Genomic DNA, 12,655 nt, shown 5'->3' with positions numbered 1-12,655 from the left:
AAACTGAGAATGTGTTTGTACTGGCTCAAGATAGAAAACATCCCCTTGTGCCAAAACCCATGAAATGCTCCCAAATCATGTTCTATGCAGTTGCGATTGATGTAAGAGAATGCGTTCGCGGTGTGGTATCTTAAGCAGTTGCAAATAGTTCCTGAGTATCAGCAGCTAGTCTCTGTAAATTGGTGATTTATTTATTTATTTATTTATTTATTTATTTATTTATTTTCAAGACGGGGTTTCTCTGTATAGCCCTGGCTGTCCTAGAACTCACTGTGTAGACCAGGCTGGCATCGAACACAGAAATCCGCCTGCCTCTGCCTCCCAAGTGCTGGGATTAAAGGCATGCACCACCACTGCCCAGCAAATTGGTGATCTTAAAATTATCTCCCTTATAATATGCATTTTGTGCAAAAATAGCATAGGAAACAGAAAAGAGACAAAAATCTGTTTGTTTCTGTAGCATTTATTTATTTATTTATTTGGTTTCTTGTTTCTTGTTTTTACTTTTGTTTTTGTTTTTTACCTTGTGGTGAAATTCTGTGTAAGATATAGGCCAACAATAAGGGCTAAGAATAATTTTGTTGTGGAGTTAAGATGAGAGAAACTGGGCTTTATTTCAGTTTCAGATACCTGACAAAATTGGGAAATTGGATAAAAGGAGTTTAGGAGATTATACTGGATGAAAACGTACAGGTGTTTTGTGTTTGCTCCGTGAAAAAGCATCTATTTCCTGCACACAGAGATGGATACAGACGTAATGGTCTCAGTCCTAATGGATGTGCTCATTTCCAGGTCTATTGTAGTTTTGAAATGGGTTTGTTTCAGGATTCTAGGTCCAATTTCATATTATTAAACTCTGAAATTACAGCAGGCTCTCTGCAGCAATACTCGAGTCTGAGAATGGCTTCCCGGGGCACGGTGAGATTGTTGTGTGCAGAGTTTGAAGGGCTCCTTTGCAACCTGATTCTCCTTTGTGTTGATGTTGGTTCAGTTCTTGCCTTTCTTCTCATGGGCTGGTTCTTTTCCTCTTGCTCATTGTAAGAGCTCAGCCTGGGCCATGAAGTGACATCTACTCACTGTTCATACGGCAGGCAGACGATACAGCAGAGGTTAGGGGTTCAGGGTTCGGAGACAGACCAGGGTTTGAGTTCTAATTTTACCATTAGCTGTGTGGTTGCCAGTCCACCATTCAATCTCCCAAGCCTCATTAACTGATTGCATTAAGGGTCCTATGAATGTTAAGAACTCAGCCTGGGCCCAGCACACATTGAAATACAGCCAATTGGTTGTTGACAGGAAAGATTCAGGCTTACTTTAAGGAAAGAACCTCTTTTATTTGCTCTACACTGTAAATTACTTGTTAGTCTTGTCATTGTAAAAAAGGCTGATTAAAAACCCCCAGATATTGTGGATCCTCAAACCCTTATTCCCACCACCACACCGTGCTTTTTTTTCCCCCCTTGTTCTGGAGAAACTGGTGGTTGTGTGTCTCAAGATTAAAGACCAGTCCAGTTTTACCACAGACACAAATAGGTTAGTGCCTCCAAATATACACGCAGATGCTGCTGTGGGACCTCAGATATGGTCTATTCAATTCACTGTGGGAAGGAAGAAGGACTATTTTTAAGGAATGGGGAAACGGGCAGAAGCTGGTCCAAGAGAGGGCTGACCCGTATCTTTCCTCTGCTGCTCTGAGCATCTGTAGCTCCTGCCAGCCCCTTGTTTTCCTGAAGTTCCCTTGGTCTCTGCTCATTTCCTTCTCTGCCTTCTCTTTTCTAGAAATGGCATGCATTATGAATGAGCAGATTCCTGATGCCATCTCTAGAAAGCCAGCGGTGGGATAATGCATTTTTAATCCTGAACACCTGGCTTCCTTTATCTGACTGCCCGGAGGAGGTTTCTTGATTATGCAAAAGCAGGTACTAAAAACTCCTGACTAAAAAGGTTAATATATTACAGGTTTGCTAGGTAATCCAGGGGGATAGAGCTCTGCAAACACGGAATTTTCTTTTTGGTTAGACGCTGACATTATGAAATGCTGCCTTTCTCTTCCTACAAGATATTTACCCAAGCTTTAAAAACTGAGGAGAAAGCGGGCAAGCTAGCAGCGAGGGGGGCAACATCAACTGTGGGCTCGGTTTGCACGGCGTCTCCTTCACTTTGTGTGACAATCCCACAATGAACCATCCTCATCCTAGCGTTTCATAGGGAAGGATGGGTCTACACATACCTCTTTAGTGAGGTACTCCTGCCAGGCCAGTGTCTGGTGACCCTTGCAAGACGAAACCATTTTCTTTAGCTGATCTCTTGTAGCCCTGCGGTGGCATCAAGTAGAAGTAGTTTGATACAAATGTCTATTGGCTCGCCATGCCCTGTGAGATGGGGCACCGAATTCTAACCACATTCTGGCCAGATAATCCATGGTGCTATCCAACTTTAGAGTCTACCATTTAGGAGAGGAAGCTGTACTACGGACTGCCCCACCCCAGCATTGCAACCACATAGCTCCCCAACTCTCTTTCTCTGGGTCTGTAGAGGCAGGCATGTGAGACCCTTTACGTGCAGTGGGTAAGGTGGTAAATGAGTGGTAAACCTGGTTTCCTGACCTGGTTCCCCTCAGTCAACACTGAAGGGTCGTGGCAGAGTCCATGGCGTTTTTTTGAGATTCTGAAGGAAAGCATCTTATATTACACTGAACCCTTATAAAGCTATGAGAAAGATTCAGGGATGCAGTGTAATGGTGACATGTGGGGGCTCTGGTTTAGCTTATGATTCTTAGACAGTTGCTGTGGCGAGTCCCTTCTGTATGATAACAGGATTCAGAGTAACTCAAGGTGTCCTGTCGTGGAAACCATATGAGTCGGTGTATTTGAATGAGGTCCTGTACTGACAAAGTCACCATGGCTGGCTCATGCCCTGGGAACCCATGCACTTGGCCGTTCCTCCACTGTGACATTTCTTTGTTGTCTTTTCCACATCCTGGCATACACGGAAGATGACACACCTCTTAAAGTGGATGAATTGCTCAAGGCTTATGTGAAGAGGCCAGGGAGCCTCCTTTCTGGGGAATAGATGTTCTGGTTGCATTAGAACAGAGAATAGGACATGCCTGTCCAGACGAGTGGCACCAATTAATCTCCCAGGAGAAGATGATGATTTGGACATAGCTTGAAGAATTAGTAACAGTCAGTAGTCAAAGTTGTGGGTGAGGGCTGGTGAAAAGAATTAATGTTCTCTTCTGGAAAATGGATATCCCAATAATAGCTATTTTGTAGTGTATGTGAAATGAAATTAAGGAACATATATAGAGAGAAAGGCCTTGTAACATGATGCAATGCTAGCTACCCATTACTATTCTAGAGCAAAATTAAATCATTGAAATAAAAAGATGGAACCGGAAATAGTGTTTCCTGAATAGGCTTCTCAGGTGAGTCCTTGTCCGGAGCTGTGAGGCAGAGAGGAAGGTGGACCCAGGAGCAGGACTTCGGCATTTTGGTATAGGAGGGATTTGTGGCTCTCAGCATCCCTCCAGCTCAAGAACTGACAAGTGAGTCTAGGGAAATGGAGGCAGTGAGCTACAGGTGAGACTCGCACTGACAGAGACCTCATTTTCCATCCTTAGGGCCCAAGGATGACTGCCTTTGACCTCTCTCCCTTGGAGGACATAAGTCAAGAACAGGATGGGACAGACACTCTGCAAACTCAGCTGTGGCTGAGTGTCAACATGGTGGCCAACAAAGGACAGGTGCCACATAAGAGAAAAAGCAGGTGCCGTAGGTGGTAATCAGATTTCTTCTTGTTTGTAGGAAGCTATTGCTAGGCACATGACCACAGGGAACCGTGGGTCATTCGCAGAACAAGCACTAAACAGTTAACTCTTGGGATTTCTCCTTAGGTCTTCCCTGCCATCTTGTTTCCGATCCTCCCAGCTCTATGCATGTTGAAGTTCAGGATGAATTCTTTAGATTAGTCCATCTTGAGGGCTATTTTATATATATATATATATATTAAGAGAGCTCATTTAACATTTGTCCAGCTTTGACATTTTCTTTCCTGAGTTTGCTGTAAAATTCAAGACAAGTGACTTGCACAGATGCATAAATATTTTAAAAGCTACAGATCTTATACATGCACAAAAGGCTTACAATCTTCAGTAATCTTTAATGTACTGCTCATCCATTATATATGAGCCCACAAAGGAGACACTTGGATTGCTCAGAATCCTCAGTGCTACGCAATAGCGGCTCTGGGAGAGTTAAATACCACACACTCACTTTGTAAAACCATAGCCGAATGCCTTCAGTGGAATAACCCTGAATGTAACCGAGGCTGTTCCGTCTTTAATAATCTGGGCCAAAGGAAAGGAGAGAGGTTTCTCTGATGTGACATTCTTATGTCGTGGTAGAGGTAACAAGACATTCTCCTTGTAATATGATCCTGATATTAAAATGCTCATCGGTTCTTAGAGAAGCCAACTCATCCTTTGTGGCTGAACTCAGACGTCACTGCCCCTGTGGGCTGATGTCTAACACCTCAAGCAAGATGGATTGTTCCCACGGAAACGGAACGGTACCTTATCTCACAGTGTCTTAGCTATTCATGTGCTTGCTTACCCAGGAAAGGATGAACTCCTCGGGGCAGAGATGGTCAGCTGGGGCAGCACTTAGAGGTTGTGGAATTAGGGAGTATACTGCCATGCTTGAAAAGGGGGGTGTATTTGTGCACTCGTACAAAGCAGCAGAGAAAAGTCAAAGAAATGGTGTCACCCAGATCTAAAACTAAAACTAGAATTTGGGGGATGTTGTCATTTTAAAAATCACCTGGTCTCTCTGTTTCTCTGTCTGTCTGTCTGTCTGTCTGTCTGTCTCATCTTGCTTTCAAGTCCAGACTGGTCTAGAAGTCATGATCTTCTTGCTTCTGCCTCTTTGAGTACTGGGATCATAGGTAGTGTGCCGCTGAGTCTGAGGCCAGCCTGGGTTACAGAATAGGACACGTAAAATAAATAAGCAAAGGTAAAGGAGGGAGAGAGGTCAACATTTTGCAGTGAAGGAGCGAGCTTTTTTTTCCTGTTTAGCATGTGGCGATTGGTTCTATATTTAGTCAGAGGAAAGGAAAGCAGGGTTTGATTTGTGTTTGGAAGCTTCCATTTCATAGATTTTGCCTCAGGGGCAGCCTCCGATGTTGGAAGTCGTCAGTAGTCCCTTTCATAAAAGAAGTTCAGAACCTGCAGCAGAATCATCTAGGAAAAGGTGCATCTGACCTCCAGCCCAGGGTCTACAACACTTCTCTGCGCGTCTCTGTGTTAGTGCTCGGTTTGCTTTGCTGCTGCTGTGATAAACACTATGACCCAAAGCATCCCGAAGAGGGGAGGGTTTATTTAGCTTATACCTAACATTTTATCATACATGACATCAGGTCAGGAACTCAAGGGAAGTCCCCAGGGGGTCCTGCTTATACAAATCAGGGTGGTCTGCAGTTTGCCCTGTAGCCCAGGCTGACCTGAAATCTTATCATTCTCCTGTCTCAGCAACTGGAGTGTGGAGGTTGCAGGTGTGCACACTCTCCAAGCCTTGTTGTTTAGTGTTAAATGAATAGGTCGCACACCATCACAGTTGCTCTGTGCTGTGCACTGCTACGGAACCTGCGATCGTTCTCTTCCTTAACACGTCGTGAATGCAGTTGTAAAGCGAAGTCCACCAGCTAATCGCCTTGCTTCCCTGTGGTCTGCAGCCAGAGGGCTTAGGATAGTTTAAAAGGAACTTTGTGAGCCAGCTGGACACGTTTTCTTTTCAGTTTCTCTGGACTCTGTTTCCACATCTGTGTAACTGTGATCAGCTCTGTCTACCTTTGGTATTCTGACTGCAGTTGGGCAAGGTGGCACAGGCCTTTATTCCCAGCACTTGGGAAGTAGAAGGTCCGTCATATTTCTTTGAGTTCAAGGTCAGCCTTGGCTACCAAAGAGTTCCAGGACAGCCATGGCTACAGAGAGACTCTGTCACAAAACAAAACAAAGTCAGAATTCTAGCTGAATCTGCTAAGACAAGGATTTCAGGAAAAAACTCTCTACTTGGCCCAGAAGCCAGAGTTATCTAAAACAAAACAAACCCCATAAAGGCCTTGCAAAGTATGATGCAGACTTATAATAATGATAGATAGCTACATTGTCATTTTAGTCAGGTATACATAGCTGACATTTAAACTTATTTCAGATTACCCCCTCCCCCTGCCCCGCCCCACTGGGAGAGCGAACCCCCATTGTGGCTTTACTCTCTTACATAACCTTTGAATCTCATTGCATTTTTAAGAAGAAGAATTCTGAGACTTTCATTTTTCATTTTTCATTTTTTCTTTTTGGACTGTAATTACCCACAACATTTGGTCTGGAATTTCCCTTCAGATATTCTCAGAGCTTCAGGATTCTGCCGAGTTGTCACGGGGGTAACGTGAAAACCAGAATAAATATAGCACACGGGATTCCTTCCTACGGAATGAGAGGCAGTGGGGAGCCAGTGCATGTGTCTGGGAACACGCATGCACATCTTGAATTTGAACCTGAGCTATTCCCTTTGGAAGGCACATTAACTTTCCTGGTCACCAGGGTTTTCACTGGCATGCTGGGCTATAAATAGCTCCCTGGAGGTGCAGGGGAAATGACACACCACTTCCTTCTTCCCCGGGGACTTAGGACATCAGGGAGTACCACTCCCTTGCAAGTGTTTGGCTCATTGTTTGCTGGCACTGTTTATAAGGTCACATTTTAGATTAGTCTTTCGAGGCAAGGGATAAAACAGCAGGCAGAGGCGCCCCGGAAGGTCAGCTTCTCAGAGAAAATAATTTTGCATGGAATTTACCTAGTGCACTGCATAAAAATTCTTAGTACAGCATATCTGATACAGTGGGAAAAATGTATTTCCCTTGAGTTGCTCAAATGCCATCACGCTTGGTATATAATGTGAGGTGCCTTGTTCTGTAAATCATCTCGTCAGAACCTCTGTGCCGTGGTCTCCTGTGTGAGTAGCTATGGTGCCTATTTAGAAAAGGGTAATTGAGTAATTTCTTGCTGAATTCAAGCAACAGATAGCCACAAGAGGAAATGTAGACAAAATAATCTTTATTTTGCTTTGTTATCTTTTAGAGCAAGCAATTTGTCTAAAGAATTTAGGAAAACCAAACCAAACCAAACCAAAAATCCCCAAACTCTATACTCTTTCCATAGTATTTTGTCTGCTCTGTTTCTTGGACCTGCAGAAGAGGTCTGGTGGGGAGGGCCTGGTGGTGTGGGCGTGGTAAGCAGGTGATAGCTGTTTGAGCCCTGATCACACATAGCCTGTTTGTCTTTGAATCTCTCTGGCATCTTCCACATAGCAGGCGTCTCTGAAAAGTTATCAGACGTATTAAATTTTATTTTGCTGTGATAATAATTCCTGGGCCTGCGAGGACTCAGACAGCACTTGGACAACATATTCCTGGATGCCTCTCATTTCAGCTCCTTTACTCCGCCAAGAGGACCCATGTGTGTTGTTGAAACATGGGCCATGATCGTGGGAAGAAACTGTAGAGGGGAAAACAGCAGCAAAAACTGGTAACGTCTGCTAAAATGGGTCACATTAATGCAGACTTGCTTTACCTAGCAACTCAGAGGCTTTTATTTTAATGTTTGGAGGGATATATATATATATATATACACACACACATATATATGTATATATGTATATATACACACACACATACACATATATATCATATAGCACATAGCACATAACATACACATACATATATATATATATCATATAGCATATAACATATAACACACACACACACACACACATATATATATAAAATGTTACAGGGCTTGCCTTTCTTCTTTAGAGAGTTTTATCAAGAAAGCAAGAAAATGAGGTCATTCTTTACCCCACTCCTGAGTCTTCCTATGTAGCCCAGGCTAGCCTAAAACTTCTGCTCCTCTGCTTTGTCTTTCAAGTGCCGGGATTATAGGTCTGAGCCACAGGTGATCTTTAAACACACATCAAAAATTTAATGTACTGAATAACCCTTTTTACCTAATTGTCATCTCTGCCTTTTAAGAGTAATAAACTCAGGCCGGAGAGACGGCTCAGTGGTTAAGAGCTCTGACTGCTCTTCTGAAGGTCCTGAGTTCAAATCTCAGCAACCACATGGTGGCTCACAACCATCTGTAATGAGATCTGACGCCCTCTTCAGGAGTGTCTGAAGACAGCTACCGTGTGTTTATTTATAATAATAGATAAAATCTTAAAAAAATAATAATAAACTCCATTTGGACATACTGGCCACACCTTTAAACCCTGCACTTGGAAGGCAGAGGCAAGTGGATTTCTATGAGTTTGAAGTCAGCCTGGTCTACATACTAAATTTTAGGACAGCCAGAGGTATATAGTATGACGTTGTCTATAAACGGTGATGATGATGATGATGATGATGATGATGACGACGACGATGATGATGATGATGATGCTAACTGGGTCAGTGAGATGTCACAATGGGTGAAGGTGCCTGCTGTCAAGCCTGAAGACCTGAGGTAGATGCCTGGTGCCCTCACGGTAGAAGGAGAGACCCAATTCCCACAAAGAATTCCCAATTCCGTTGACACCTGTGCCATGGCACGTGTGTACCCACTCCCGCCGCCAACATGCACACAAACTCAATAATTAATAAAAACATCAAGATTAATACATTAGTCTTCAGAGATGTCAGAAAGCTTGCTGAAGTGCACCTAGGAAGTGGCAAATTAGTATTCCTCGCACGAATTGTCTCTGACACTGAACAGATGCCTACACAGGGTAAGTCGAAATGGTGTCAAAACATCTTTTCCTTTCGGGATCTCTCTTGTCTGTAATTATTACCTGTAGACTCTTTCTCGAATCTTAAGGCTGGATCAGGGTGTCGCTGATGTGGAACAATAAAATGATCCCACCTCAGTTTCCAGCGCTGGCAACGTTTCCTGGCAATATCTCCTGGGAAGTCAGACTGGATAACATTGAATTACTTTGACTAAAAGCAAAAACAGAAGCTAGAGAGTTTAATTCTCCCTTCCCCTTCCCCCTCCTCTTCCCCTTACCTCCCTCCCCTTCCCTCTCCTCCTTCCCCTCTCCTCCCTCATCCTCCCCTTCCCCCTCTCCTCCCTCATCCTCCCCTTCCCCCTCTCCTCCCTCATCCTCCCCCTCCCTCTTCCTCTCCCTCCCCTCTGTCCCCCTCCTCCCTCCCCATTCCTCCCTTCTTCTAAAAGGCAGTGGCTGTCAAGCTTCCTACTGCTGCAACCCTTTAATACAGTTCCTCATACTGTGGTGACCCCCAGCCATAAAATTATTTTGTTGCTACTTCATAACTGTACTTTTGCTACTGTTATGAATCATGATATAAAAATCCCTGTTTTCTGATTGGCTTAGGTGACCCCTGTGAAGAAAGTCATTTTCCTCCAAAGGGGTGCTGACGTACAGGTTGAGAAAGTCGGAGTTATTTACATTTTGACCAAGTGGAGGGAAGAGAAAGAAGGACTCCACCTTCCCTGTAATGTTACAACTTTATAGAAAAGAGAAAGTAAAAGCCAGATGCACACATGCTAATTTAACCGGGGGATAAGCTGTCACTACGGGGTAACAGACATAAACAAGATCAGAAAACAACAAAAAGAGGGGTGGCATTTAGTACATGCTGTTTGCTGTCAGAAAGAAGTCAGAAAGCGCCATTCCTGGCTTTCCCATCGTCCTAGTCCAGGGACCTAGGTGAGCTGTGTGTAGCTTCCAGAGCCATCCTTGGCTACGAAGACAGGGCACACACTGGCGATGGTGCAGTGAAGTAGAAGGAGTTGGTGGCTTTGCGGCTGTGCCACACAGGTCCTGGTCAGGAACCTGCATACTTTGTAATGTCAGGGTCTAAACCTCAGTGTAGTTCAGCTGCCGCCATGTGGACTTCCTGTCACATGCTACCAACCCTATCGATAATTAGGAGGCTGTCTTAGTCAGGGTAACTAATGCTGTGAGAGAGGAAACACTATGACCAAAGCAACTTGGGGAGGAAAGGGTTCATTTGGCTTACACTTCTATGTTGTTGTCCATCATTGTAGGGATCAGGACAGGAACTCAAATAGGATAGAACCTGGAGGCCGGAGCTGACGCAGAGTCCATGGAGGGGAGCTACACACTGGCTTGCTCTCCCTGGCTTGCTCAGCCTATGTTCTTACAGAATCCGGGACCACCAGTTGGGGTGGGGGGGTGGGGAGGTGGGGGTGGGGGGGAGGGGATGGCATCACCTGCAATGAGCTGAGCTCTCCCCTACTGATCACTAATTAAGAAAACGTCTTACAGGCTTGCCTCCTCTATAGCTTGGCTAAGTTGACATAAAATTAGCCAACATAGAGACCCTTGGAGCTGAGTGTGCCTTATTCATGGCTGAACGAAAACTCTCAAAGTGGATTTGGACTCTTGCCTTCTCTTAATGTAATCAAGCAATTTGAATTCCAAGTAAAAGAAACAAACAAACAAAAAACCATTATTTTGCCTCTCAGACTATGGTGAGTGAATATAGTATTCTAGAATTTTCTTCTCCAGGCAGTCATGGAAGAGCGGTCACGGAAGAGCGGAAGAGCGGCAGGTGGAAGAGTTGGAGAAGGATCCTGTGTACTCTGTGGATACTTTGTAATATAAGGCAAGAGGATGTTTTGTCTGGGGAGGAGAATGGTAACAGAAAGAGACACATTAGCTAGTTCCTTTGCCGTCTTCTTCCCTATGCTCACAGGATAATTACGCAGCTAAAATTAAGATAATTTACCTATCTGACATTTTGCACAAGCACTGCTGTATTTATCAGCAGTCAAAACAGAAGAACAGAAAGAAATGTGGTCTGCTAGGAGCTGAAGTCCCAAGTTTCTTTGCTGTGGGATGTGCCCAATGCAGGAATAAACAAAATGACCATAATTCCTGGCCGTGTGGAGTTCATAGCGAAGACAGGAGAGGATGATGGTTTTCACCTGACCATCTGGGAAGACTTAACCTTTTAAACCATTAGTTTTGGTATCTACATATATGTGTGTGTACATGTGAGCCACGGCATGTAAGCGGAGGTCAACGGAAGACTTTAGAGTTGGTTCTCTCTTTCCACCACGTGGGGTCTGCGGATGGAGTGAATTGAGGTGGGTAGACTTGGCACCAAGTGCCTTTAGCCACTGAGCCATCTCGAGGGCCCATGGGAGGACTTTTAAAGAGATAACACAGCTCAAGAAAATGGAGCAGCTCAGGAAAAGAAAACCACCTGGAGAAGTCTTGTGGAGCCTGCCAGCAGTGTATGGGACTGTGAGAAGACAAGATGCAAGGAAAACCTAAGTCCCAAATACTTTAGGTAGTTAACTGTGCTATTCATGCACAGCAGCAGGTGCCTGCACTTTTTTTGTTTGTTTGTTTTGTTTTCATAGACAGGGTTTCTCTGTGTAGCCCTGGCTGTCCTGGAACTTACTCTGTAGACCAGGCTGGCCTCGAACTCAGAAATCCACCTGCCTCTGCCTCCCAAGTACTGGGATTAAGGGTGTGTGCTACCACTGCCTGGCAAAGGATTGCAGTTAGAACTTTTAATATCAACTCAATAGTTGTCCCCAACTAAGAGTGCAGACTCATTGGTGACTTGAAGCAAGTGTCTGTGAGCTTTAGCAGCCAATCCTGTCTATGTCTGGCATATTGTGACTGATCGAAGTGACATAAAATTATCTACTTAAAAATGAACATTTCAGTAGCATTGACATGTCCCTTACTCCAAAGGAAACTGCATGATTACCAAATTGCTTTCCAGTCCCACCTCCCTGGCCTCCTGTAAGGGACAAGTGTATGTTCTGTTTTTATGGAATTAGTTATGTAGGGTAGTAAATGTAAGTGGAATTGGACTCTGTGTAGTCTGTTGTGCATGGCTTCTTTGACTTAGCGTGATGCTTTTGAGGGTTATTCATACTGTGGTAGCAAACATTAGAACTTCGTTCTTTTCTATATTTTAGAACACATGTTATTGATGTCATGTCATCCTGGTGGACATTTCAAACTTTTTAGCTATTATAAATACTTCTTTTTAGCTATTACACACACACACACACACACACACACACACACACACACACGTTACATATACATTGCTGTTTTAAACTATTATAATTACTGCTATGCAACACACATATATACATATAACTGTTTTTTAACTATTATAACTGTTGCTATAAACATATGTGCACACACATTTTTAAAACTCTTCTGAGTGTAAATCCAGAATTACTAAGTCACAAGGGGCTACACATAGCATTTTGAGGAACACCAAACTATTTTCTATTGTAAATGTGGACATCTTCACCAGCAATGTAGAGGGATGACATTTCTCCTCATCCTGGCCAGTGATTTTTATTGTCTGTCTTTTTGATGGCTGCTATCCTAGCCAGTGTGAAGTAGTAACCTGTTATAACTTTGACATATATTTCTACAGGGCCAAGGATGGTCAAAACATCTTTAGAAGTATAAAGGTCCAAGTCCTTGGGCCATTTTTAGAATTGGATTTTTCTTTCTTTTAATTGTTGAGTTGTTACACACTGTTGGAAGCATGTGGTTTCGTTATTCTGTGTTGCTTACTGAGCTCCCATACCAGTCAC

General features: G+C 43.7%; 1 long non-coding RNA gene across 1 annotated transcript; it reads right to left on the bottom strand.

Annotated features, from left to right (window-relative positions):
• Window positions 1-7,140: 7,140 nt before the first annotated feature.
• LOC127670513 (uncharacterized) lies at window positions 7,141-10,075 on the bottom strand. Its single transcript, XR_007974592.1, has 3 exons — window positions 9,688-10,075; window positions 8,883-9,006; window positions 7,141-7,552 (listed from the first exon to the last, which is right to left on the bottom strand). It is a non-coding gene; the product is annotated as an uncharacterized LOC127670513 (long non-coding RNA).
• Between the last annotated feature and the right edge of the window lie 2,580 nt (window positions 10,076-12,655).

Source organism: Apodemus sylvaticus, chromosome 20, assembly GCF_947179515.1.
Source record: "Apodemus sylvaticus chromosome 20, mApoSyl1.1, whole genome shotgun sequence".
In the NCBI taxonomy this organism is placed as follows: Eukaryota; Metazoa; Chordata; class Mammalia; order Rodentia; family Muridae; genus Apodemus; species Apodemus sylvaticus.
Note: the sequence above shows the minus strand (reverse complement) of the source record. Positions and strands in the feature narration are given on the sequence as shown.